The 26,439-nt window shown below is 38.1% G+C and overlaps 2 protein-coding genes across 8 annotated transcripts in view; both read right to left on the reverse strand.

The window, feature by feature from the left end:
- TCEAL9 (transcription elongation factor A like 9) overlaps positions 1–613 on the reverse strand; it is a 2,097-nt gene extending 1,484 nt beyond the window's left edge. For 4 of the 7 annotated variants that reach the window (XM_029240127.1, XM_029240124.1, XM_029240125.1 and 1 more), the window contains exon 1: positions 478–613. The gene's annotated coding sequence lies outside the window, so the exon portion shown is untranslated. Of the gene's footprint in view, positions 1–119; positions 203–477 lie in introns of those variants that run through there. The other 3 variants (XM_029240126.1, XM_029240128.1, XM_029240123.1) reach the window with 3 other exon arrangements.
- The window catches only part of NXF3 (nuclear RNA export factor 3), a 1,139,741-nt gene that overhangs the window by 815,917 nt on the left and 297,385 nt on the right, over positions 1–26,439 (reverse strand). The gene's annotated exons all lie outside the window — the stretch shown is intronic.

Consider the following 26,439-nt stretch of genomic DNA (forward strand, 5'->3'; position numbering starts at 1 on the left):
GGGGGGGGGGGGGGGGGGGGGGGGGGGGGGGGGGGGGGGGGGTGGGGCGAGCGCTCAGTGGGCCGACCAGCACCACGCACTTTTCTCATTAAGGTTCTCGGTTATGGAAACTTTCCCACCTTCTTATTCCCGCATTTGTCCCCCTCTCCACAGTGCAAGTTAAGTCGAATTTTCCATCAGACAGGGAGTAGGAAAAGCAGATTATTTCCAAACTATCTTTAAGACTGAGGGGGGCGGTTGGGGGGTGGGTAGGTGTTGGGAAAGCGGTCTGAGGTGGCAGAGGATGATTATTTTCAAACTCTCACAGGTCTCCCTGTCCTCCTCCCGGGACCCCTAGTCCCTTTCCCAAGGGTCACCATTTCCTGCAGACCTGGAGGTGGGAGGTGGAGAGATGGAATTGACCAGGGCTCCCTCAAGTCTCTGCTCTAGGCCACCCCACCCTAGAAATTCCCAGACAGCACCTATTTTGCCACCAACCTGCAAAATTCCGGCAAGCTGACTCCTTCTCCTTCTCCTAGCCTCAGGCCCCACCGGCTGCGCTGCTGAAGCAAGCTGGTACCCAGACGGGAACAAGGACCAGACTAGCAGGACTTCTGCACACGTCGACTCCTGGTCACGTGATATCTACGTCACCGGTGAGCTCGGGTCCCCAATTTCCACTCCCACCAAAAGCGCGGCAGAAGTGGGCCGGCCCTCTGCCCCCTACCCCCTTATACATTTGGCCCTTTCCATCCCAGAGGGGGAAAATGTTATTTGCCTTTCTCTGATTTCTAGGGAGGGGCTGCATCCTTTTCTGGAGCTACTAAACTTTTCTACTTTTTTCAAGAATTGTCTTTTCCTGCCTTCTGCTCCCAGGATTAAGAACTCCAACCTACATCCATCGCCCCTCCCCCAGCCTCCATTTCATCTGCAATCTAGTCCTTGGCTGTTGTGGAGCAGGGTTGGTTTGGCAGCAGGTTGTTTAAAAAAAAAAAAGGATGGTGGGGGAAGCCTGGGACAGGAGTAAGATTTTTAATGTAGTTTTTTACTTTATTCTTAATACTTTTCTATATTTTTTGAAGAGTAACTGAAAAAAACACAATTCAGCTGAGTAAATGTGAAGAGCTAATTGGCTTTATACAGCAATTCATGAACAGGGCAGCAACCCATCCAGCAGCTAGAAGGGCGCTCCCACGGGTTGTACAAAATGGAGGGTTTTTATAGGCAGGAGAGTGGGGAAAGGGAGCTATTAGCAAAATAAAAGAAAGGATTATTTTTAGTCCAGGACAACTTTTTGGGGGGCGAGAGGAGAGGAAGGGAGCAGCAAGGGTTTTATCATGCAGATTGCTTCTTCTTTCTCTGGGAGATGGAGGAGCCTATGCCACAGATTACCTTACTGTTGCTTGACCAGAAAATTCCAGACTGGTTGATTTAAGATTACATTTCTGTGAGAGGTTGAAATTGCAATTAGGTCAGGTATTAAATCTAGGTTTGGTATCATAGGCTTTAGCACAAGAGATGTGGTTTGGGGCCTGTGGTTTTCTTTTTAACAAATTTTTATCTTTTTATAGTCGGAAAAGACAAAGACAGAATTACTTTAGTTAAGTGAGGCAGTATGTGTACAGTCCTGAGAATAGTGCCTGGCATATGGTAAGTGCTTTAAAAGTACAAACTATTATTATAATTGTATTAGGATTTTGTTTGGGGAGAAGGATTCAAAATGACAAAAAGTAATGTCTGACTCCAGAGTCTTGGTGGTGGTATTTGCCAAGAAGTAATTGGTTTGGTCCTCTAGATGCCCTCTTCCCCAGGTAGTGAAGAGTCGATGGGGCAAGAAGATGTGATTACTTGGAAACTTCACTTCTATCCTTCTAAACCACATTCTAGATACCTAGGACCCTAGAATATCCTGCCCAAAGCACCTGGAGCCCAAATGCAAGACTTGCTCATGCCTCTTCTCCAGATCTATCCTCCTGATAGTGACCCACATCCCCTTTGGGTTCACGCTAGGGTTGGAGTAGATGATACAGCTGGAAAGGCAGAACCCCCTTCATATGAGGCCATTTGGAGAAAGGGCTAAAGGAAAGGGTGTACTGCCAGGCCAATAGGAGCTCAGAGAAGGCAAAGGCCAATTAGCCCAAAATAGCCAGAGGAAGCCTCATGGAGGTAAAAGACCTTGACCTGGGCCTCACAGGGTGGGTAAGACCTAGATAGAGGGGGGAAGGAAAGAGGAGACCAGTCTGACTGAACCTAGGCCCTGTGGCCTTACCATTACCCTGGCCTGTCTCATGCTGCCTTGCTGGGTCAAGTCCACTCATTCCTCCTTAAGGGTTATTTGTCTCTTGATGGTGGCTATTGTCCGAAAGCAGGTTCAGTGCAAGCACTTTTTGACAAGCTCTGCACTACCCCCAAGGACTTTCTCCCTTATTTCCAGGTTACAGAATCTGAATTGGTCAACCTTTATGGATAGTTCTTAGGCAGTTGCTAAATACTTAAATATGCATTCCCTTTGAGCCTGTAAATCCATTCTTAGGCATTCACCCTGAGGAAATATTTAACAGTAGTCACAATGATTTACAACAACATGGTTAGTTTGTAGACCTGAATTCCTGGCATCAATCCTTTGAGTTGGACCTGAATATGCAAAGAGAAGCCACAGGTGAAAGGCAGCAATGAAGGAAAGAGAATTATTCTAGGAAATGACATGTGCCCAAGCATGTACATATGCACCTGCACATTCACACGTGTGTATGCATTCTCATAAACCAACGATTCTCCCAGATGATTTTGCTACAAGTTAAAGAAGGCAAACTTCATAATTCTGTTAAAACAATTCAAACTGCACCAACAGTATGTACCATTTAGAAATGGAAAATGACTATTAGGATATTCACATGCACTTTTGAGAATATAAAATAATATATGAATGTGAACTAAACTTATTGTGGTGATCATTTCGCAATATATACAAATATTGAATCACTGTGTTGTACACCTGAAACTAATATAGTGTTGTCTGTCATTTATACCTCAATTTAAAAAGTAAAAGTACAAGCAAGATGCAAAAATAATAAAAGATAGAATAAAATAGTGCATTTCTGGAGGTCATTTTGGCAATATTTAACCTTAAAATATATGTGCTTTTGGACACATCACTTCCTCTTCTAGTGTTTTATCATGCTGAAATACTCCCATGCCAAATATGGTCAATGTTGTAGTTGTGGTAATAGATTTTTTTAAAGGAAAAAACTAAATATTCCTAAAAGGAGATTGGTTTAAGAAAAGTTTGATAATTCACTAATGCAATACTATGCAGTGATGAAAAATAATAATGTGGAGTTATATTTACTCACATGAAAAAATGTCCAACATATATTGTTAAGAAAGAAGAAAAATTGAAGGTTAATATATGTGGTAGTACATGTTTGTCACAGCATACATATGTTTATTTTTGTGTATTTGAAATATAAGTAAATAAAGAAATTCTACCATAGCATGATTAGTAAAGTCCACAAAATTCATTCCTGTAAAATTCTGGGTTATATTATTGAGAGATGAATGAAATTACTGATGTGAGCCTATTTGGTTAGCTCGCTACACAACCCAAGTCCATTAGAGACTCGCTGTGTTTTGATGGCACCTCATAACAGTTGTTTACTCAGCACTCAAGCTTAAACATCATCCTTACGTTTTCCCCTTTCCCCATGCCCATCGCCAATCATGTTATATCCAGTGTCAACTTGCTGTGGAGTCTTCCTGTGTTTCTCTATCATATTAGAAATTTGAATGAATATATACTGAACTATTCCGATAGGATATATTTGAAATGAGTAGTCAATATAAAAGGAACTTTTCCTTTCTAAGTGTTGCATTTATATATTTAAAATTTATCTTTAATAGGCATGCATTAATTAATAACATTCAAAAAATGATTGAGATAAAACTTTGAAAACATGCAGAAGAAATAAAATATCTGAGAAATATAAGATAGTCATGTATATATATAGAAATGAAAGTGTTTTATAATATATTGGTAGGTGAAAAAAACAGATTATAAATGGTAAACTGCAGAAGGTCCCATTAAAAAATAATATATATGAGTAGATATTTATATGTATACACCAAAATATTAGAAGTGGGTATGATTGGGTGATCGGTGGGCATATAGGTGATTTATATATTATTTTATATACTTCTTTGTAGATTCTTCTACATTTTCTCAGTGGGTATGTGTAAATTCTATAATAAAGAATAGTCTGCAAACAGTATGACCTTATCTTATGACACACATTTCGCATATGTACTTCTCTGTAGCGGAGCAGAATTTGATTCAAGGCCTCCACTACCTGTTTGAGGTGTAGGGTCCTTGCAATGGTTGGATGCCTCACATTTGCTTCCCTTGCCCCATTAGTGACTAGTATCCATTAAAACAAGGCTCTCCTCCCCATGCTCTGACTATGCCTCCCTCCAATTCAAGTTTGAGATAATCAAGCTGTAGTACTAGTCATACATTAGACAGGAGGTATCTCTTTCCAAATTTTACCCTGTGAGAAATCATTTCTTTAGGAATTTTTTTTGCTAAAAGTAATATTGTTGGCACTAATATAATATTTTAAGCAGATTATAAAATAGTCTTAGTTACCAATTCAATGCTTTTAAAAATATATATGAATAGAGCAAGAAAGGATTGTATTTCTGGCTCTGCTCGACAAATGGCATTTATGTATAGTTCCTTGACTTTTTTTCAGTGAAAATGTTTTACTTTTGCAAATAAAGGCAACAAATACTATTTAAAAGCAGGTTATAAAACAATGTGTATAAAATTATTCCAGTTATATTTAAAAACACACACAGAAGGAAAGAAAACCCTCAAAATCTACACTCAATTTCATTTATTTCATGACTCTCAAACATACATTATTCCCTAAGGAAATATTTCTAAAAGTGAAATTGCTAGGTCTAAAAGTCTGAAAAATCTTATGATTTTATGTGTATTGCCTAAAGGGCCAGCAAGATAATTCAACAAATGTACACGTGTACTTACAGCCCATGTGGATGTTCTCATATAAAATGGATGGTGTTTTTTCTTTTTTAAAATTCCCCAATTTGACAAGGGAATAAGAATACCTTGAAGTTTTAATTTGTATATATATTTTTTAAGAAGTAAAACTTTCTTATTCATAGATGACATGATTGCCAATTTAGAAAATCCTACAGTCTACAAAAAAGTCACCAGGGGGCTTCCCTGGTGGCGCAGTGGTTGAGAGTCTGCCTGCCGATGCAGGGGACACAGGTTCGTGCCCCGGTCTGGGAAGATCCCACATGCCGCGGAGCAGCTAGGCCCGTGAGTCATGGCCGCTGAGCCTGCGCATCCGGAGCCTGTGCCTCTCCCACAGCAGTGGGAGGCCTGCGTACGGCAAAAAAAAAAAAAAAAGTCACCAGAACTAATGAGTACAGTAGACCTGTAGATAGGATATCAATTATATTTCTAAATACTGAAGCTGAATAACTTACACTTATTTTCCAGATAGATGTCTTCTTTGGTCGATACCCTACTGATGTCTTTTCACCAGTTCTCAGGCAGTGATAACTACTGTTGTTTTGTTGATTTTTTAGGAACATTTTATTACAGATAGATAACTATTGTTTCAGTTAGTCTCATTGGTTGTAAGGAATAGAGACTTAGGCCAGCTCAGCTGAGGCAGATCCATGGTGAGAATTTATGAGATAGTAAAGAAGACTACGATCTTGAGGAAATCTGAGAATTAACAGCCAGTTTCGAATGGACCTCTAGAAGTTAGGGCCTGAGCATTTTTAATGTTCTGCCATTAACTTGGTTCAGCTGTGGACCCAGTCTCTTCTCCCTTCCTCTCACATCCCCTACTTCTCCTTTGTCTTGTCTCTGTTTCATAGCTTCAGCTTCCCCATAACGTTGCCCTGCTCATGTATCAGGCTTTCTCAGGTTCCTAAGGTACAAACCCTCTTCCCACAAAAGTGCACGTACCCCACTAACCCCAAACTTGGACAAATTTGCATAGAATCTCAGGTGGTCCACAGACTTCCCTAGTTGAGAACACCTGGTCCAGGTTAATTAATATTGTCAGCTGGTGAGAGTTCCTTGGACACTGGCCTAAGCCTGGCTGAGGGGCCATCAGTATGGGGATGGACTGGCAGGCGGCAACCCTGCTGCAGGGCTAGACTCCTCCTGGGTTTCCTGGAGGTAAAGAGGCCAGAGGTGAGAGGCCTAGCAGGCTGCATCCCTCTAACAGAACATAACTGAACTAATTAGTATTTATGAAGATTAAAAACTCCTCAAAGTGGAAGAGATAGATTATTTTTCTAAAATGACAAAAATAAGACACTTACTAAGGCTCTACAGGGATTAATTTCTTAACATGTAAAATGTTGATTTGTTTTCGAAAAATTTAGGTTTAAAATTTTCAAAATAATTAGCCTGTTTTTTTAAAGCTATTTGGGAAGTATCACTAGAAGCATTCTGTAAATGATAAATATAAACATGACCAAATTATGAAGGATTTCCTATTTAGTAGAAAATCTTATATTTTATTGTAAATTACTTTTCTCCCCAAAGAGTATGTCTTAAAGATTGTGAACAATTAACATGTTTTTAAAAATTGCTCTTTCCTTTGTAGCTGATGGAAAATATTTTCTTTTTTTTAAATTATTTTGTGTCCCTCATGACTTTTAAAGAGGGCTCTTTTTTAAAATTTTATTTATTTATTTTTGGCTGCATTGGGTCTTCGTTGCTGTGTGCAGGCTTTCTCTAATTGTGGTGAGTGGGGGCTACTCTTCATTGCTGCACGGGCTTCTCATTGCAGTGGCTTCTCTTTTTGAGGAGCATGGGCTCTAGGCACGTGGGCTTCAGTAGTTGTGGCACATGGGCTCAGTAGTTGTGGCTCGAGGGCTCTAGAGCGTAGGCTCAGTAGTTGAGGCGCATGGGCTTACCTGCTCCGCGGCATGTGGGATCTTCCCGGACCAGGGCTCGAACCCGTGTCCCCTGCCTTAGCAGGCAGATTCTTAACCACTGCACCACCAGGGAAGCCTGATGGAAAATATTTTCTATTTGATATATGTTAAGTTAGCCAAATAACAAAGCACTCCAACGAAAAGAGAAGTCTTAGGATGAATACCCATACTCTTCCTCCCCACATGTAAGTATCGTATTTCTGAAATGTAAAAACAATAAAAACAAAACATTTTAAATTAAAAAATTGGAACATAAAAGTACATAGAAGAAAGATAATGTTCCACTTTCCACTCCCAGCCTCCTTTCCTGATACCTAGCTTTCTGGCCACTTAGGTGCAGGTAAGGGCTTCAGGGGAAAAATAATAATGACTACCAGGAGAGGAGGTTCTGGGAAGGAGCAGGTTGCGGAGCAGTTAGAACAAGGGAAAGGACTAATCCCACAAGAAGATTAAGTGGACAATAACTCCAAGAGAAAATGCTGCCTCTCTCTTACACTATATCTGACCTCCTGAAATGCCAAGATGGAAAAAGAGACATTCCAAATCCAGGGTGACAAGAGGAGGAGGAGTTGAGTGTTCCCGCTGCCTTGCTTGGGTGGGAGGCAGGATCAGGAACCTGAACTCCTTTAGTGTCCCTTGATGAGAGTCTACCTGGGCCCAAATCCCTTTCTTCCTGTCTTTTGTATCCTCTGAGTAATGATTCCTGTTGCAGAGGAGGAAAAACTTCTGGTCAAGGAATGCGGGGAAAAGCAACGGTCCAGTCCAGGAATGCTGTAAGTCTGTGTTCCGACTGAAGAGGCTTGGGGTAACCCTGGCACCAGGATGGCTGGGGACTGAGTGCAGAATCCTCAAGTGGGTCAGAGTCTGTTTTCTGGTCACACCTTCCTTACCCAAAGTCCATTTTTAGTGGTCCTGGGGGCAAGCAGTTTATGAATATGGACACAGGTATATGCTGGAAAGCTTTCCACTCAGCCCCTGCTCCCAGTGTCCCACACCCATTTTGGTGCCAAACATTTTGGTAGTAGGAGTGTGGAAACTAATCATCGGAGGAGGAAACAAAGAGACACAGAGAGTGAAAGTTTTACTTTAAATAGTCACCCCTCGTCCAACACTGTGGGTATTTAAAAGAGGAGGAGTACCAAAGGCTGAGGATGGCTATGGATAAAGGAGGGACAAAGCTGGGATATATAGTTTTGGGAGACGCCGGGCGGGTCCGGGAAGGGCCGGGCGGCTGCAGGTCCGCACAGAGTTCTTACTGCAGCAGCCCCCGCTTCCCCGACCCCAACCATCCGCTGGTCTGATGTTCGCCGGGTCAGGCGAAAATGCGGCGGCGGCGGAGGAGACAGCAAGGAAAGGTGCAGTCGATGCGAGGGACAGTGGTGGGGGGAGGGAACAGAGCCCAGCCTGAAGCTCCCCTCCAGATCCTTCCCTTTTTGTGCTTGCATACGCCTGGGGAAGTATCTACGTACAGGAAAAAATGGTGAGTTTTAAAGGAGGAAGGAGAGAGAAGCGAGCGGGAAGACGGAGCTCCGTCTGGAGGCCCCCTGGAGGGCGCACGAGTCCCTCTTAGGTGGGAAAAATAGAATTTCAGAAACCATTAAAATCTGAATCTTGAAAGGTGCATAGTAGGGCCTCTGTCCTCGGTGCTGATCTTCCCGTCAAGCATTCAGTCCTTTCGCTTGCCTCTTGTCTCCTACGAGTAATGGAGTCCAAAGTGGAATAAGCAGGGGGATAAAAATCTCAACATGGAAAATGTTCCCCAGGAAAAAAAGGAAAAGGAAAAAGAAGGAGGAGATCCTGCCCCTGTGGAGAATGGAGAGGAAGCTCGCCCTGTGGGAGGGAATGAAAGCTAGAAGCCTGAAGGCAATATTAGAAGGGGTTGGGCTCTGCTTTCCCAGGATTTTAGGCTTGTCAATAATATTAATGTGATAGACATAGACGGAGATGCAGATGATACCGAAAGTTTCACGGAAAAGATGAGAGAGTTAAACTCAGGGCAATGAAGTTAAGGTATAGTTTATCTGGCCTTGGTAGGACCACCCTCATCATTGCCACCATGAGGAATTTTTCCTTATGCCTTGAAAACTGAGGTTTTCTCTGAGGTTAATACTTTTCAACCTTGTTTTCTGTTTATTTGCCTTTTCTTGGTGTAATTTTACTCATTCAATTGCTTCAAAACTTTCAGTATTGTCAGCATCTATTTGAATATTGAATTCAGACCAAATCCACAAGTTTTTCTTTGTCAGCAGAGGTGTTTCACCCATTCGAATAGAAAGATGTTCATTGTCTGTTTCAAAAGTGAAAAAAAAGTTAGAAAGCAGTGTGTAAATTTATCGTTGCTTCATTTTAGAGCATATATATTTATGTATTATATATATTAACAATGAGTCTTAAAGTATATATACTAAAATGTGGGTGTTTATCTTTAGATGGCATAATTTTTAATGATTTAATTTCTTTCTCTTTGATAACTGTATTTTCCCAAAATTTGTATTTATTACTTATACCCTTAAATGTAATAAAAGTAATAAAAGTCATGTGTCAATCAGCTTTTTAAACAAGTGTCATTTAATAAAAACTTGTTAAAAGAACAAAACATGCATTTCAAGGTTATTTTTTAGAATTTCTTTTTTAGCAATATAACCCTAGTATTTATCACCCTGACATTCTTTTAAAGGGTCACCCTTGTCATTCGTGAAAAGAGAATACTATTTACCTCCCAGGGCTGCTGAGCGGATCAGATGAGGTACCCTATGTGTGAACTTTGTTGACTTGGACCCTACCTGACTCCCCTGCCCTTTCAGAACCCCCACTGCAGTGATACTTAGGGAGGACTGAGGGATATCTAACCTATGCCCAGGAACAATTTCAGGCAACTGAGAAATAGGTGCCACCCTCCTCTGGATACTGCCATGTCTTCCAGACTCTACTGTCATTTCTCCTTAATCTTATTCCTTCTGCTGACAGAGGTTTTGGAGTCCTCAAGGTGACAAAGCCTTCCTGATTTCTGTGAGATCATTGTTACACTTATGAAGGTGCGTACTACACAAAAGTGCCTCAGCAAATAATATCTTAGCCAAGGTCTTAGTAAAAACAGGAATTTCTTATTTTACTTATAGGTCCTCTGCTCTCTAGGGACTCAGACATGATTCCATTTGGGTGGAGAGTGCTGGGTCAAGACATGAATAAAACAAAATGATGACTTGAACAGTTGGAGTCAGCCACTTATTACCTTAATTATAATATAAATTATAATAAAGCCTATATTTCTTTTGTGCTAGTAAAAATTTACAAGAATAATCTCCAGATGGTGACAACATTGACTCTTTCTGCCTGCCATGTTATTTCCAGAGGTGACTTCTCTCTCAGGACACTCTACACTCTCTCATACAAAAAATTCTTGGCAGACCCACTCACTAGGGCAACAGACACACATGAAGTATATAAGTTACAGAGATATTCACTTTCTTTAATCAAAACTGAGTAACATTAGCCAAATCTGATATTATCCCTACATGAAAGACTTTAAAATATTTTGTGAGATAAAAAAAAATTCCTAAATGTGTTAGCAATTACTCCTCTGCAGAACTGTGCCATTCTCACAGCATGTACTCTTTATCAACCTTATACTCCTAGTGTCTATTACAATGTTTGACATATTGTAAATGTTGAATAAATGTTTAATATGGCCATTTTGACTCTGCGGGGATCCTCAAGTCCTTTACCTGGTTCTACTCTTGACTAAAGAACAGCAGGTAAGTCATTTCATTTCTCTAGAGGCAAAGACATGCATTTCCTAGGGAGCGCAGTAGAGGCCAGATGACACGCTAAATTAAAACACGAATAAAATTTAGCGAGATTTTCATAGTGTGTCACACAGACTGCCTGATTTAGAATCTCCTATTGTAACAGAGAAGAACAAACCTGACTCCATATTGGATCTACTTCTTTAGCTGTAACATTTGTGCTCTGTTGCCTGTGCTTAGTTATGCTGGCTCTGTACCTTTGTAAAGGAATGTTGCCTGTAGCCTGAAATATACATAATAGCCCCTTTCTCAAGGCTCTGCCTCCCAGGCTTGACCTTTCCATATAGAGATAAAAGTTGTAGAACAGAGAATAACACTTGTCTTGTTGGAGGTTTACAGGAACATCGTGACCAGACCTACCTGGATAGCTGCAAGAACAAAGGATTATCACGTCCCCTCCGGGGTCTGGTGGGCACCAAGAAGTTTGTAACAATCAGCCACACCCTCTCCTCTTTTTGTATAAAGGAAGCCTGAATTCTAACTGTGGTAAGACGGTTCTTTGGGACACTAGTCTGCCATCTTCTCGGTCTGCTGGCTTACAAATAAAGTCGATATTCCTTGCCCCAACACCTTGTCTCTTAATTTATTGGCCTTGTCTGTGGCGAACAGTAGGAGCTTGGACTTGGTAACACTCTCTATTGCTAATAATGTAGACTTTGGCACCCTTCTCTGGATTACATGAATTAATCATACTTCCAACTGGGCCACAGAACATGTATTATTAACTTGCTTCCCTGAGAGATTCTGATGTGTACTAACACTGGATAACCACTGGTGGTACAGTGGAAACAGTTATATTAAGTACTGCCTTAGTTCATTTGGGCTGTGATAACAAAAATACCATGGATTGGATGGCTTAAATAACAGAAGTTTATTTTTCCCTGTTCTAGGGGTAGGAAGTCCAAGATCAAGGCACTGGCAGATTTGGTTTTTGGAAAGGGCCTGCTTCCTGATTCGTAGACTGCAATCTCCTTTCTGTGCCCTCATACTGTGGAAAAAGCAAGGGAGGTTGCTGGGGTATCATTTATAGTGGCACTAATCCCATTCATGAGGGCTCCATCCTCAAGACTTAATCACATTTTAAAGGCCCAAACTCCAATTACCATCACAGTGGGGATTAGGTTTCAACATATGAATTTCAGGGGGACACAACAAATAGGCCTAGAAAAAGACTGCAAGGAAATACATCAAAATGTCAGAGATTCCAGCGATGCATATATCACATGACCTAAATTGTCTTATTCTATGTTAGGATCAATTTTTTAGAATCTTTCAACATTTCTCACATTGAAATATATCATAAAATACATGTGTAGATTTTATGTGATAGTTTTATTTTTTCTTAAAAAAGGTGTTACTGAATCAATGGTGTATGTTGCTGATGCTGTAATCTAATAATCAAGAAAGTAAGGTGCATAAATATATATGGGAATGTATATACACAAATAGAAAAAGACATAAAGGAATTCACCTTTGAAGACATGTGGGAATTGATGTGTGGTAAAATGTAATTTTTCTGCTGTTATTTACTTCAATGTCTGGGTTTAGATTTTATTTTTGTACAGTTATAATCTTATTGCCATTAAAACAATTCTGAATATATATATGTCATCATGTTAGTTTGGACTATGCAGAAAAATGGTAATAATAACAATATTCATAACATACTTTTAGCGTGTGCCATGTTAGAGACAGTGTTCTCAGCTATTTACAGGTACTAATCAATCCATTCCTCAGAAGAAATCTGTGAGGGCTATACTATCAATGTACCCATTTTACGTAGGAGGAAATTGAGGCACATACAGATGAAGCAAATTATCTGTAGTTGTATAGCTAGTAAGTTTTAAAGCCAGGATATAGCCCAAACTATTGGGTCCAGAATCATTGCTCTCAGCCTTTCAATAAAACAAATACCTAATCCATTAAAGCAATGATTGGAACAGCCACCTATTTTCTTAAATATAATTTTAAAATTTTGTTGTTTTGAAACATATTTTAGTAACAGCAAATCCTAATCCCACTGTTTCTTCTAAGAGGAATTGTATTTTCTCTCACATTGAATAAAACTGGGCATAGTAGAGATAATCAGGCAATCGATGTTGGGAAGCAAAAAGGAAAACAATGGGAATCTCTGACTGGAGAGGTAATCATGTTAAGTCCAACTTGTGAGGAAGATGAAATTAGGGGAGAGCAGAAACTATGAAGAAGTAGAAGCAAGGACACAGAGAAAAGCTTTCCAGGAGAAAATTAAGTCACCTGTCAGCAATGCGTGAAGATAGGCATTTGTTGTACGAATGCATATTTTGTGGGAAAGAACGTGCCAAGTAGACTTTGTCAATCTCTTTGATTCATATACATTTTCAAAACTGAATAGGTACTGTGGGGTAGATAATATCTCCTAACTTGTTTTTAAAAATAATGACAGATTTATTTTTCTCTTTTAGCAAAACTTGGATGTCTATTGAAGAAACTTAAAAAGTAAAGGGTCACCTTTGTGACCAGAGCCAGCATTGCAGCTTGAACATCACTGAGCTGGAAGCCTGGGACAGAGAAACAGTGTTAATCTTGATTAATGGTGGAACAAATTTTGGACCTGTTGAGACTGAGGTAAGTTTGGGACATTCAGGAGGAAAGTTCCACTAGAGAATTCAATAAAAGTCTGTAGGGCCAAAGAGTAGTTTGGGCTAGACATGTGGAATTGTAGTGACAACTGCAGAAGTGAATGGGATCAGCCAAGGAGAGCATGGAGACCAAGAAGAGAGAGGACTTGCAATATTCAGGGAAGCAATACAGCTCAGGCTCTAAGAGTCCAGGTGTTGGAACTTGTCACTTCTAATTGGGTCTAAAGCTCCACTCGGCCCCTCAGTATTCCAGTAAAATAAAACTACGAGATGGTTATATAAGATTCATGTTGAATATAAGAACAGAGAAAGGGTGGAACCAAGAGAATGTTGAAAGGTATATTATGCAAATTGTATCTGTAAGAATTCTGGTACCACTTTTAAAATATCAAACAAGGTAGAATTCAAGGCAATGGACACTCACTTGTATAGATAAAGAGGGACATTTAATAAAGAGAAAAGATCAATCCACCAGATGGTATCCTAATCCTTTATTTATATGCACCTAAAGGCATAAAGCAAAAAATATAAATCAGAATACCAGGACAAGTAGAAAAATTCATAATTATAGTAAGAAGGAATAATGTAAGTTTCTAGGTAACTAATAGTATGGTGGTGCAGTGGTTAAGAATCCACTTGCCAACTCAGGGGACATGGGTTTGATCCCTGGTCTGGGAAGATCCCACATGCCACAGAGCAACTAAGCCCGTGTGCCACAACTACAGAGCCGGTGCTCTAAAGCCCACGAGCCACAACTACTGAGCCCACGCAATGCACCTACTGAAGCCCGCATGCTCTAGGGCCCACGTGTCGCAACTACTGAGCCCGTGTGCTGCAACTACTGAAGCCCACGCACCTAGAGCCCATGCTCCGCAACAAGAGAAGCCACCACAATGAGAAGCCCGCACACCACAACAAAGAGTAGCCCCTGCTCACCGCAACTAGAGAAAGCCCACATGCAGCAACGAAGACCCAACACAGCCAAAATTAATTAATTTTAAAAAAACAAATAAGTACACATCCCCAGAAATTCCATTCACAGGAATTTTTAAAAAAATAATAATACATGTAAAAAAGTATCCAACAAGGTAGGCCTTAAGGAAAGAAATATTACTAGGGATAGAGATATATTTTATAATGGTAACATAGTCAATATAATGTGAAGGTACTAAAATTCTAAATCTGTATGCTTATAGTAACATTGCTTCAAAATATACAATACAAAAAGTATCAGAAATAAAAGGAGAAGTAGAAAAATCTAAAGTCAGTGTGGGACATGTAAATATACCTCAGTATATTTACAGAAGAATCAGAAAATAATATCAGTAGAAGTATTGAAGATTTAAGCAATGAGAATAACAAATTTGGCCTAATCTACATACATAGATCAATACAACCTACAATTGCAGAATATAAATTTTCTTCAAGGCAAATGGGACATTTGCTAAAATTGACCTTCTACTAGGTCCATTAACCAAGTATCAATGAATTTCAAAGTATTAGAATAGTTCAGAATATGTTCTCTGATGACTGATGAATAATAAAGCTAAGAATTAATAACAAATAGATAACAAGAAAATCTCAAAGTGTTTGGAAATTAATCAGTACATTTCTCATGAGTAAAAACAGAGACTCAAATTTAGCATTATTTTTAATTGAGTGATAATGAAAACACAGCATATGAAAACCTGTGGGATGCAGCTATCTGTGCTTAGTAAGAAATTCTATATCCTTAAATGCATATATTAGAAAAGAAGAAAGGCTGAAAAATATCGATGATCTAAGTTTGCTTGTCAATACATTTTGGAGAAAACACCAACAAAAATCTTAAGGCACAATTCTTAAGGCAGGAAATAAGAATAGAAACTAATGAAAGAGAAATGAAACACACAAAAGAAAGAAACAGACAAAATTTTAGTCTATGTACATACTAATAAAATCAAAACCCTCTAATAAAATTGATCAAGATAAAAAGAGAAGACACAAAGTAAATGTCAGGGTTAAAAGAACAATAGTACATATTCTACAGATTTTAAAAAAGAGAATAAAAGGATAATATGAACAATTTCATACCATTAAATTTAAGAATTTAGATTAAGTGCATGAATTTATTAAAAAACAACTTACCAAAATCGAAAAAAGAAGATATAGAAAATCTGAACAGTCCCATATCTATTAAATGAATTGAATTGCAAATGAAAATAATGCAATATATCCACTTTGGTGATGACAGCGGGAGGACCTATGAAGACCCACTTGAGAGCTAAATGAACAGAGCAGGAAAAAACTATAAAAACATTTAATGTCTCTAGAAATTGTCCTAAGGGAAAACAGCAAATGAAGAAACATTTATTTCAAAAAATCTACTAAAACTTGATAAAAATAGCAAGGATCTGGCATTTGAATCAGGACCTTCTCCCTCCTTCCTTTCCATCCCTAGCTCAGCTTAAAGGAAACTCTACGCGGGACAGGCATGGCCAGGAAGGCAGGATTCCCTTTCCCCTCAGCTCCCAATCGAGGCTTATGATATCTTCACTGAGAGAGCAGGCCACCAGCATTTCTCATTCCCTACAAATCAGAGTTGAAAGGTTAAGTTCTTGGTGAGTATGGCCAAGAGGTCATGGATTCCCTTCTTCTAACCAGTCACTACCCTTAGGGCAAAGGCTCTACCCAACAGTGGCAGACCAAGAATATAGTGGCCCTGATTGCTCTCACTCCAGCTTACTCTTAGAGCAGAGGTTCCAAGCTAGGAGAAACGAGCCAAAAAACCGAAGAGCCTACTGCCCTGCCTAGAGTAGCAGCTCAGAGTCTTTGCCCAGAGAAGGAAGCAGTCCTTAAAAACAGAGAGCTCCTAAGTTCTCCCCAAAAGGACTGGCTTAATGTGAAACATAGTCCGGGGAAGATCAAGCTTAAAGGTACTCTAGAAAACAATAGCTTCCCTTAATTAAGAACAACAAGTTAAATCATAGGCCAGCTGGTACACCAGAGAGAATCAGGGAAAGAGTTAGTAAAGAAGAATCTGCTGGGGGTCAGAATAAATGTCAAAGACTGGCCTCAAAAACTACTCCTGACTGAATTTAATTTGATCAGACTATTGAACATATTATGCCCCAAGGCTTTGTTTAAAACAACAGAGCACTCAGTCTATAATTAGTGGAGCTTAACAGGCCAAGTGTAATACCAAATGAAGCAGACAGTTTAATACCAAGATTAAAGAAATAGACAGTCAAAAAGAGTGTTGGTAAAAACCAATTGTAATCCTAGGATACCTGTGCATGTCCCCAAGTTTGCAACATCTGAGGAGTGACACCAGAAGGTTCACATAGTAGGGAAAATGGGCCAAGTCACAAGACAAATGAGTAAACAACAACCAAAGCAAGGAGTGGGAAAAAGGGGGAGGTGAATCAGTATCCAAAGATGCAAAAATAAATTAAACTATACAGATTTCAACAAAAATTACAAAATATGCTGTCAAAGAAAAATTGCACTGGACAGAGTTAAATATCAAAGGAAGATGTTTTCCTTGAGATTGAACTCAGCTATAAATACAACAATGACAGCAGGGCACTTATAATCAAAAGGTAGGGAGAGGGAGTCACTAGATTAAAAATTACCAAAAGTAACTTGATTAGATATCAAGAGTGAGGGGAAGAGGAACTTAACTGAATTTCAAGTATGGGAGGATTCTTGCTAAACTGGCTTAGCAGGATTCTTGCTAGAACTGGGCTCAGATGGATTCTTTACTAAAACTGTTCTTGACAGCCCAGTCAAGAAAACTCAAAGGAGCCCTATTAGACGCAAGAGGGAGGGGATATGGGGATATATGTATACGTATAGCTGATTCACTTTGTGATACAGCAGAAACTAACACACCATTGTAAAGCAATTATACTCAAATAAAGATGTTAGAAAAAAAGAAGGGAGTCCTTGTCAGTACAAAGAAACAGACATATGAGACCCACACACAGGAAAGAGGGCCAAAAATGGTATAACACATACAGAAAGAAATGGTAGAAGCCCTTCCTTATCAGTAATTACTTGAAAGGTAAATGGATTAAACTCTCTAATCAAAGAGCAGAGATTGGCAGGATGGATAAAAACCAAGATCTAACTATATGCTGTCTACAAGAGACTCACTTTAGATTCAAAGACATATATAGATTGAAAAGATAGTAAAACATATTTCATGCAAATAATAACCAAAAGATAGCTGTATATCTATAGGATTATTAAACAAAATAGACTTTAAGATAAAAAAAGTTACAAGAGACAAAGGACATTATATATTGATAAAAAGTTAAATTCATCAATAAGATGTAAAAATTATAGGCATATATGTATGAAACAACAGAAGACCAGAATATATGGAGCAAACATGACAGAATTGAAGGGAGAAATAGGCAGTTCTAGACTAATACGTGCAGACTTCAACATCCCAGTTTCAGTAATGGATATCACAACTAGATAAAAGACCAATAAGGTTAGAGGTCTTAAACAACTCTATAACTCTGTCAACTAACTAGACCTAGCAAACATGTAGAACATGACACACAACAACAGCAGAATAAACATTCTTCTTAAGTGCACACGGAACATACTCGAGGATAGGACATCATTTAGACCACAAAACAAGTCTCAATACATTTGAAAAGATTAGGGTAATACAAAGTATCTTCTCTGGCCACAATTCAATGTAAAAAGAACTCCTACAACTCAACAAGAAAACAAGCAAATTAAGAATGGTGAAAGGACCTGAATCTCCAAAGAAGATATAATAACGAGTGACCAATAAGCACATGAAAAGGTATTCAACATCATTTAACACAGCAAAATGCAAAGTAAAAGTACAGTGAGATACCACTTCACACCCACTAGGATATCTATAATAAAAAAAAAAGGAAAATAACAAGTCTTGGCAAGGATGTGGAGAATTGGAACACTTGAGCATTGCTGGTGGGAATGTAAAATAGTGAAGCTGCTATGGAAAACCTTTGGCAGTTCCTCAAAAAGTTAAACATAGAATTACCATATGACTCAGTAATTCCATTCTTAGGTATATCCCTAAGAAAATTGAAAACAAGGACACAAACATATACTTGTTCATGAATGTTTGTTGCAGCATTATTCACAACAGGTAAAAGGTGGAAACAATTCAAGTTCCCACCAAGAGATGAATGTGTAAACAAAATGTAGTATATGCATACTATTGAATATTATTCATCCATAAAATGAAGCTCTGAAGCATGCTAACAACATGGATGAATTTTCAAAACATCATACTAAATGCAATAAGCCAGACACAAAAGGACAATATTGTATGATTCCACAAATATAAAATATTCTAAAATAGACAAGTTAGTAGAGCTGGACGGTAGATTGGGGGTTACCAGGGATGGGGGGAAGGAGGGAGATGGGGAGTTATTGCTTAATGGGTACAGAGTTTCTGCTTTAATTGATGCGGTAGTTTTAGAAATAGATAGGAGTGATGGTGGCACAACATTGTAAATGTAATTAATGCCACTGATTTGTACACTTAAAATGGTTTAAATGAAAAGTTTTATTTGGTATATATTTTACCAAAATAAAACCCCCAAACTACAGGGATGACATGATCTGAAAATCCATTGTTACTATGTTGCTTCTCTCAGTATTCAACGTGTTGATTGAATTCTTATTGGGATTCACTTTCAGCCATTAGCTCTCTTAGTTGCTTTATTTAATTTGTGTTTATTTCTTAGAGAAGACTGAAGTAAACAGTGAACGTCAGTTTTAAATGAGAATAGAATAAGATTTTACTTGAAACAAAAATCAATTCTATTTCTATTTCGCATCAATGAGCACACTGAAAATAAAATTAAGAAAAAATCCATTTAAAATAGCATCAAAAAGAATAAAATATGTTGGAATAAATTTGAAAAAAGTGCAAACTCATACTCTGAAAACTACAAAATATTTTTGAAAGAAATTTCAATACAATTTTTATCAAAATCCTACTACCATTTTGTATAAGTTGATAAACGATCCTAAAATTCATATGGAGATTAACGGGATCCCAGTTAACGAAAACAGTCTTGAAAAAGACCAAAGCAGGAGAACTCACACTTTGTGATTTCAAAACTCTCTACAAAGCTACATAATCAAGACAGTGTGATACTAGCATAAGGATAGACATAAAGATCTATGGGACAGAATTGAAGATCCAAACATAAACCCATATATCGATGGTCAATTGATTTTAGATAAGAGTGCCAGAGTGCCAAGACTATTCAGTGGGGGGGGGGGTGGGACAGTGTTGACAGTGTTTTGTTTTGGTTTTTTTTGAGGTTTATTTATTTATTTTTGACGGATGGATGTCCAGTTGTTCTAACACCATTTGCTGAAAGGACTATTCTTTCTTCATTCGCACCTTTGTCAAAAATCAATTGATCATATTTGTGTGGGACTATTTCTGGACTCTTTATTCTGTTGCAGTGATCTATTATCTTTCTCTTACCAATATCACAAAATTGCATAGTGTGATTTCTCCAACTTTTTTTCATAATTGTTTTGGCTATTCTAGTTCCTTTACCTTTCCATTTAAATTTTAGAATCAACTTGTCTATTTTTATTTAAAAAGTTCTTCTGGCATTTCGATTGGATTTGCATTTAATTTATAGATCAATTTAGAGAGAACTGACACCTTTACAATGTTTAGTCTTCCAACCTATGAATATAGTATGGAAACGGTCTTTTTAACAAACAGTGCTTGAAGAACAGATATCCAGAAGAATGAAGTTGGATACTTACCTCACACCATATATAAAATTTAGCTCAAAATAGACCGAAGACCTAAATGTAAAAGCTGAAACAATAAAGCTCCTAGAAGAAAACAAAGGTGTACATCTTTGTGACCTTGGACTAGGCAATGGTTCTTTAGATATGATCTCTAAAGCACAAGGATCAAATGAAAAAATAGGCAAACAGGACATGATCAAAATGAAACTTTTGTGTTTCAAAGACAATCAGAAAGTGAGTAAACAACCCACTCATTTATAATAAAAAAACCCTCCTAATCAACTGAAAACAGTAGGTAACTTCCTTAATGTGATAAATAGAACCTTAAATAATAATTAATAAACCTTCAACAACCCTGATACTTTAATGGTACAAAATGGAGGGTTTACCCCTTGATAGCATGGTGGAGACAAAGATTCCCTTCATCACTTCTAAAAAAATGTGTTGTAAATCATAGCCTATACAGTAAGGTAAGAAAAAAGTTTAAGAATTGAAAAGGAAGAAATAAAGCTGTCATTATTTGCAAGCAACATGATTGTTATATACAAAATCCAAAAGAATCTACAGACATAATATGTATATTAATAAGTAAATTTAGCAAGTAGCTGGGTGCAATGTCAATATTCAACATTGAATTGTATTTCTATGTATCATTAACAAACAATTAAAAAAGAAACAAAAATTTACCATTTACAATTGTGTAAGAGAATATTAAATATTTGGGAGTAAATCTAACAAAGATGTTCAAGACCTCTACACAGTAAACTACAAAATATTATTGAGAGAACTTAATGAGTACTTATATAAATTAATACATAAATGTATAAATAGACAAAAGGTGACAAACTCCTCAAATTGATGTATCCCAATGGAAATAACAATATTTACAAAACATCCAGCTATATCAAAAATAAAAAATAATCAAAGAAAACTTTGATTCTCATTCCTAATCTATTTTTCATCTCTTATCACAAGTAGCTGAGTTTGTCCATATTTCCTCAATTTGAATTTTTGAAAACAAAAATTTTATTTCACCAGCTTATCCCCAACCACACTTTCAAAAAATGTTAGTCATTTTTATGTTTATTTTACTCATTTAAAAATATTTTATATTTCCTTGAACCAAAAACATCCTCAATTGTAAGCTGCATCACTTAATTTCAATACTATTTTCAGGATAAACAATATAAGGGTAAACATTCCATGTAAAATACATTCCAATTTCAGAAATGCTAAAATATGAAAAACCTGCAAGCCTTAGAACTCATAAACAGAAGTTAATTATGTTCATTCTTTGAATACAATGTTCAAACAACAGTGAATATTTTGATTTGTTTCTCTGTACCCTTTCTGTGTATTGTTATAATTAATATTTTTGACATTATCTATAGGGTTTCACAACACTTATTTGCTCTTTCCATTCCTTTTCTTGTCTCCAGGACAACAGGTAACTAGTACCTGAAAGACTTTATGGGACTAGAAATACTTCAACACAATTCAGTTGTTCATTATAGGAGGGCTATGTCACCAGTGAATGCCAGTCACTAATTTCCCCTCACTCTATCCCTGCCCTCTTATTTCACTCTCCCCGCATCATCACATCACACATTTTTGTCTTTGCCAATCTGAGAGGTAAAAAGTGTTCTTTTCTCCTTGTGGCATTCATTTCCCTTTCTCTGTTTAACAGAAAGGGACTACAGTTTCCCTTGCGGCTACTGGCCATTGGCACAAGTTTTCTGACATATTTTCTTTCTTTCCTTTGCTCCCCAGGCATAGATCTCCTAAGTCCACTTCTTTCCTCAACATTCACTGATATTCATTTTTCCTGTGTTTTGAAAATGCATGAAATTAATACAGAGCAGGCTGTCAAGATGGGATGAATAGACTTTAAGGAGGGATTTTTCTTTTTAATATTTTTTCTTTCTTTCCCCTTTTCCCATAAACTTCTCTTATTCTGATAATCAGAAAAGTTAATAAACGTTTTTTATCTGATGAAAGAAAACATTCAAGGTAGGAAAAAAATACGTTTCTTAAGAAAATTATTTGTTTCAGTAGAAATACAACATTACCTTTATTGCACTAATTTGTACCAAGTACAAAGTGTGTTTGTTTGGCTACATACATAGTAAAAGTTTTCAGCGTTTTAAAATAGATGCTTCTGATCTGGAGCATGAGTATACTGTCCCCTTCACCCACACCCCACCCTAGTTCATTGGACCTTTCAACCATCCTCCTATTCAAGGGGCCACAAAGACCAGAGTTTACCATTCTCTGATTGCCAGGAAGGCTCTGTACTACCGCCTCTATCCCCACTAGGCCTGCCTGTTCTCTGCCTTTATTCACAGTGCCCAGGTGGAAGCTGCCCTGGACCCTGTCTACTCTATCCCACATGGATTATGTGGTGCAGTCTGCTGCACCTTTCACCCCCAAATTACCATTTCTAGAGCCCTGGGAGGAGCCTACGCTTACTGAAGTGTTGCTTCCTACCGGACCATCTTCCCAGTGGCCTCTCAACCAGACAGGTCAGTTTCCAAGGAACTCTTCCCTTCTGACCAGATTGATTAACCTAGACTGGGTACTCTCACTGGAGAAGTCTGTAGACTACCCAAAATTGCATCCAAGTTCCCTCTGAGTGTGTGTGTGTGTGTGTGCGCACACGTGTGCACACATGTTATAAGCAGGGTTATATGCACTTTTGTAGGGAGGTCGTTCTAGTCAAAATATGTCTGTATGAGGTCCATGGGGGTTATATAACATGCTTAAGTTCACACAGTTAAATGAAGAGTCAGATCTGGTATTTATATCCAGGTTGTTGGACTACATGGCATGTGGTCCTAGACATTAAGTTCTGTTGCCTCCCAAATGGTGTTTCTTAAGATCCTGTTATATTTTCACTTCTCTGTTTACAGTGTATCAAACAGTACCATATGGATATCCCATAGACACCTCAAACTCAATCTATCCAAATATGATCTTGCCATCTTCCCCTTGCCCTTATAACTTTCCTTACCTGATTCCTCCTCCTTTTCTCATGAACCCTATGGTGATTGGTGCCAACATACAAACAATACCTTCTCTCTTATCCCATACAATCAATCAATCCACAAGTCCTGGAGAATGTAACATTTGGGTGGATATGATTCCATTTGTGTATAATTTTTTTAAAGTAATATTAAAAAGCATTTTTTAAAAGAAAAATTTTAGTTCACAACAAAATTGAGAGGAAGGTACAGAGATTTCCCATATATACCCTTTGAATAGCCCCCATCTTTATCAACATTACTCAACAGAATGGTATATTTGTTACAATTCATGAACCTAAATCAACACGTCAAAATTACCCAAAGCCCATAGTTTATCTTAGGGTTCACTCTTGGTGTTGTGCATTTTATGGGTTCAGAAAAGTGTACGACATCTATCATTAGAGTATCATACAGAGTATTTTCACTGCCCTAGAAATCCTCTGTGCTTCACCTGTTCGTACCCACCCCCAGCCCTTGGCAACCACTGATTTTTTTACTGTCTCCATAGTTTTGTCTTTTCCAAAATGTCATGTATATAGTTGGAATCATATAGTATGTAGCCTTTTCAGATTGGCTTTCTTTCACCTAGTAATATGCATTTAAGTTTCCTCCATGTCTTCATGGCTTGATAGCTCATTCCTTTTCAGCGCTTAAAAATATTCCACTGTCTGGATGTACCACAGTTTATTTATCCATTCATCTAGTAAAAGTCATCTTGGTTGCTTCCAGGTTTTGGCAATTATGAAAAAAACTTCTACAAACATCTGTGTGCAGGTTTTTGTGTGGACATAAGTTTTCAACTCCTTTGGGTACATATTAAGGAGCATGATTGCTGGATCATATGGTAAGAGGATGTTTACTTTTGTAAGAAATTGCCAGTCTTCCAAAGTGGTTAAACCACTTTTCAGCCCCACCAGCAATGAATGAGAGTTCCTGTTGCTCCACTTCCTTGCCAGCATTTGGTGTTGTCAGTGTTCTGGATTTTGATCATTCTAATAAATGTGTAGTGTATCTCATTGTTGTTTTAATTTGCATTTCCATGATGACATATGATGTGGAGCATCTTTTCATATGCTTACTTCCCATCTGTATCTCTTCTTTGGTGAGGTATCTGTTAAAGTCTTTGGCCCATTTTTTAATCAGGTTTTTTGTTTTCTTATTGTTGAATTTTAAGGGTTCTTTGTATATTTTGGATAATGGTCCCTTCTCAGATGTGTCTTCTGCAAATGTTCTCTCCCAGTCTGTGGCTTGTCTTCTCATTCCCTTGAATTGTTTTTTGCAGAGCAGAAGATTTTCATCTTACTTAACTCCATCTAGTCAAGTATTTCTTCCATGTATCATGGTTTTGATGTCATATCTAAAAAGTCATCGCCATGCCCAAGGTCACCTAGGTTTTCTCCTATGTAACCTTCTAGTAGTTTGATAATTTTGCATTTTACATTTATGTCTGTGATCCATTTTGAGTTAATTTTTATGAAGGGTGTAAGGTCTGTGTCTACAGTCATTCGTTTGCATGTAGATGTCCAGTTGTCCCAGCACCATTTATTGAAAAGACCATCTTTGCTCTATTGTATTGCCTTTGCTCCTTTCTCAAAGGTCAGTTGACTCTATTTATGTGGGTCTATTTCTGAGCTCTCTATTCTGTTCCATTGATCTATTCTTCTATTCTTTTGCAAATATCACACTATCACTATTACTGTAGATTTATGGTAAGTCTTGCATTTGGGTTGTAGTGCCAGTCCTCTAATTTCATTGCTCTTCAATATTGTGGTGGCTATTCTGGGTCTTTTACCTCTCCATATAAACCTTAGAATATTTTGTGATGTCCACCAAATAACTTGCTGGGATTTTGATTGGGATCTAACTTTTTGCTGTACGTGGGCCTCTCACTGTTGTGGCCTCTCCCGTTGCGGAGCACAGGCTCCAGACGCGCAGGCTCAGCGGCCATGGCTCACGGGCCCAGCCGCTCCGTGGCATGTGAGATCCTCCCGGACTGGGACACGAACCCGCCTGCATTGGCAGGCGGACTCTCAACCACTGCGCCACTAGGGAAGCCCTGGGATCTAACTTTTTAATATGTGTCTAGAACTAGTTTTTCTATCCAGCTCTTCTACCACTACACACATTTAAGCTACCACCATGTTTCCCGTCTAAATAAATAATGCCAACATACTTTGAACGTGGGTATTCAGAAACGTGGGTATTATCCTTTCCTTTTATTCCCTCACTTCCCTCAATCTCATCAATTCCTTGAGAATTCAACCTTCTAATTATCTTTCGCCTCTGCCTACTTTTTCCCAAACCTACTGCCTGTTATTGCCATGGTTCAGGTTCAAGATACCCAGTTATATTTTTCCTGGAATACCGTGAAAGTTTACTTGCTGGCATTCCTACATCATATATTGTTCCTGTTTAATGGATTCATTTTTTTCAAGTATGAAATCTTATCAAATCACTGCTATTTAGTATCTTATTTCTTCTTCCTCCCATAGTCCTGTGAGATAGGTACTTTTGGAGAAATGTTCTTTAAGAGGATGATGTAGTGGGGTAGAAACCACTACCTTCTCCAGGTAAAAAGGAACTTTGAGTTACTTATTTACATATAAGTTCTTAGCAGCTCGCAGCCTTGTTACCATGGAACGCTGAGAGGATAGACAATAAGTGCACCTTTGGATTATTTAGAAGATAGGAGTCCAAGATCTTATGTGGGACAACTACTGTGAAAAATGAAAATTATGCATAAATTCCTTTATATAAATTAATTTCAATTTCAATTCAAATTACAAGGAATCTGTTTTGGAACTTGAAAATGTTGCTCAAAAATTCCTCTGAATTATAAATACACATACACAAATTACAAATACACATACACATACAAATATACAAATTGATGAAAACAAATAATAAAAGCAAACTGTACTGCCAGATAAATTAACAATAAATTTTTAAAAGTGACTGCCCAAGAATAAAGAAAATAGCTAAGGAATAGCATTTGAAAGTTGACACAGATCTAGAAACAACTTGGCTTTTAGAATGTAATAAAGATAGCCTTTCAAATACATATGGTCCTCAGTCCCAGACTTCTCAGCCTGAAGAACAGAAGTTCACTGCCATTCTTATCCTCATCAGGGGGTGTCATTAAGTGAACCTACATATATGCATTATATAGTATGGCCATTAAAATGTGAATGTGTAGAAGCTGATAAACTGGTCTCATCAATTCATAAGAAGGACACATGGAATGATAAG

The sequence above is a fragment of the Monodon monoceros genome, unplaced genomic scaffold (genome assembly GCF_005190385.1).
Source record: "Monodon monoceros isolate NGI ecotype Baffin Bay Population unplaced genomic scaffold, NGI_Narwhal_1 Super_Scaffold_22, whole genome shotgun sequence".
In the NCBI taxonomy this organism is placed as follows: domain Eukaryota; kingdom Metazoa; phylum Chordata; class Mammalia; order Artiodactyla; family Monodontidae; genus Monodon; species Monodon monoceros.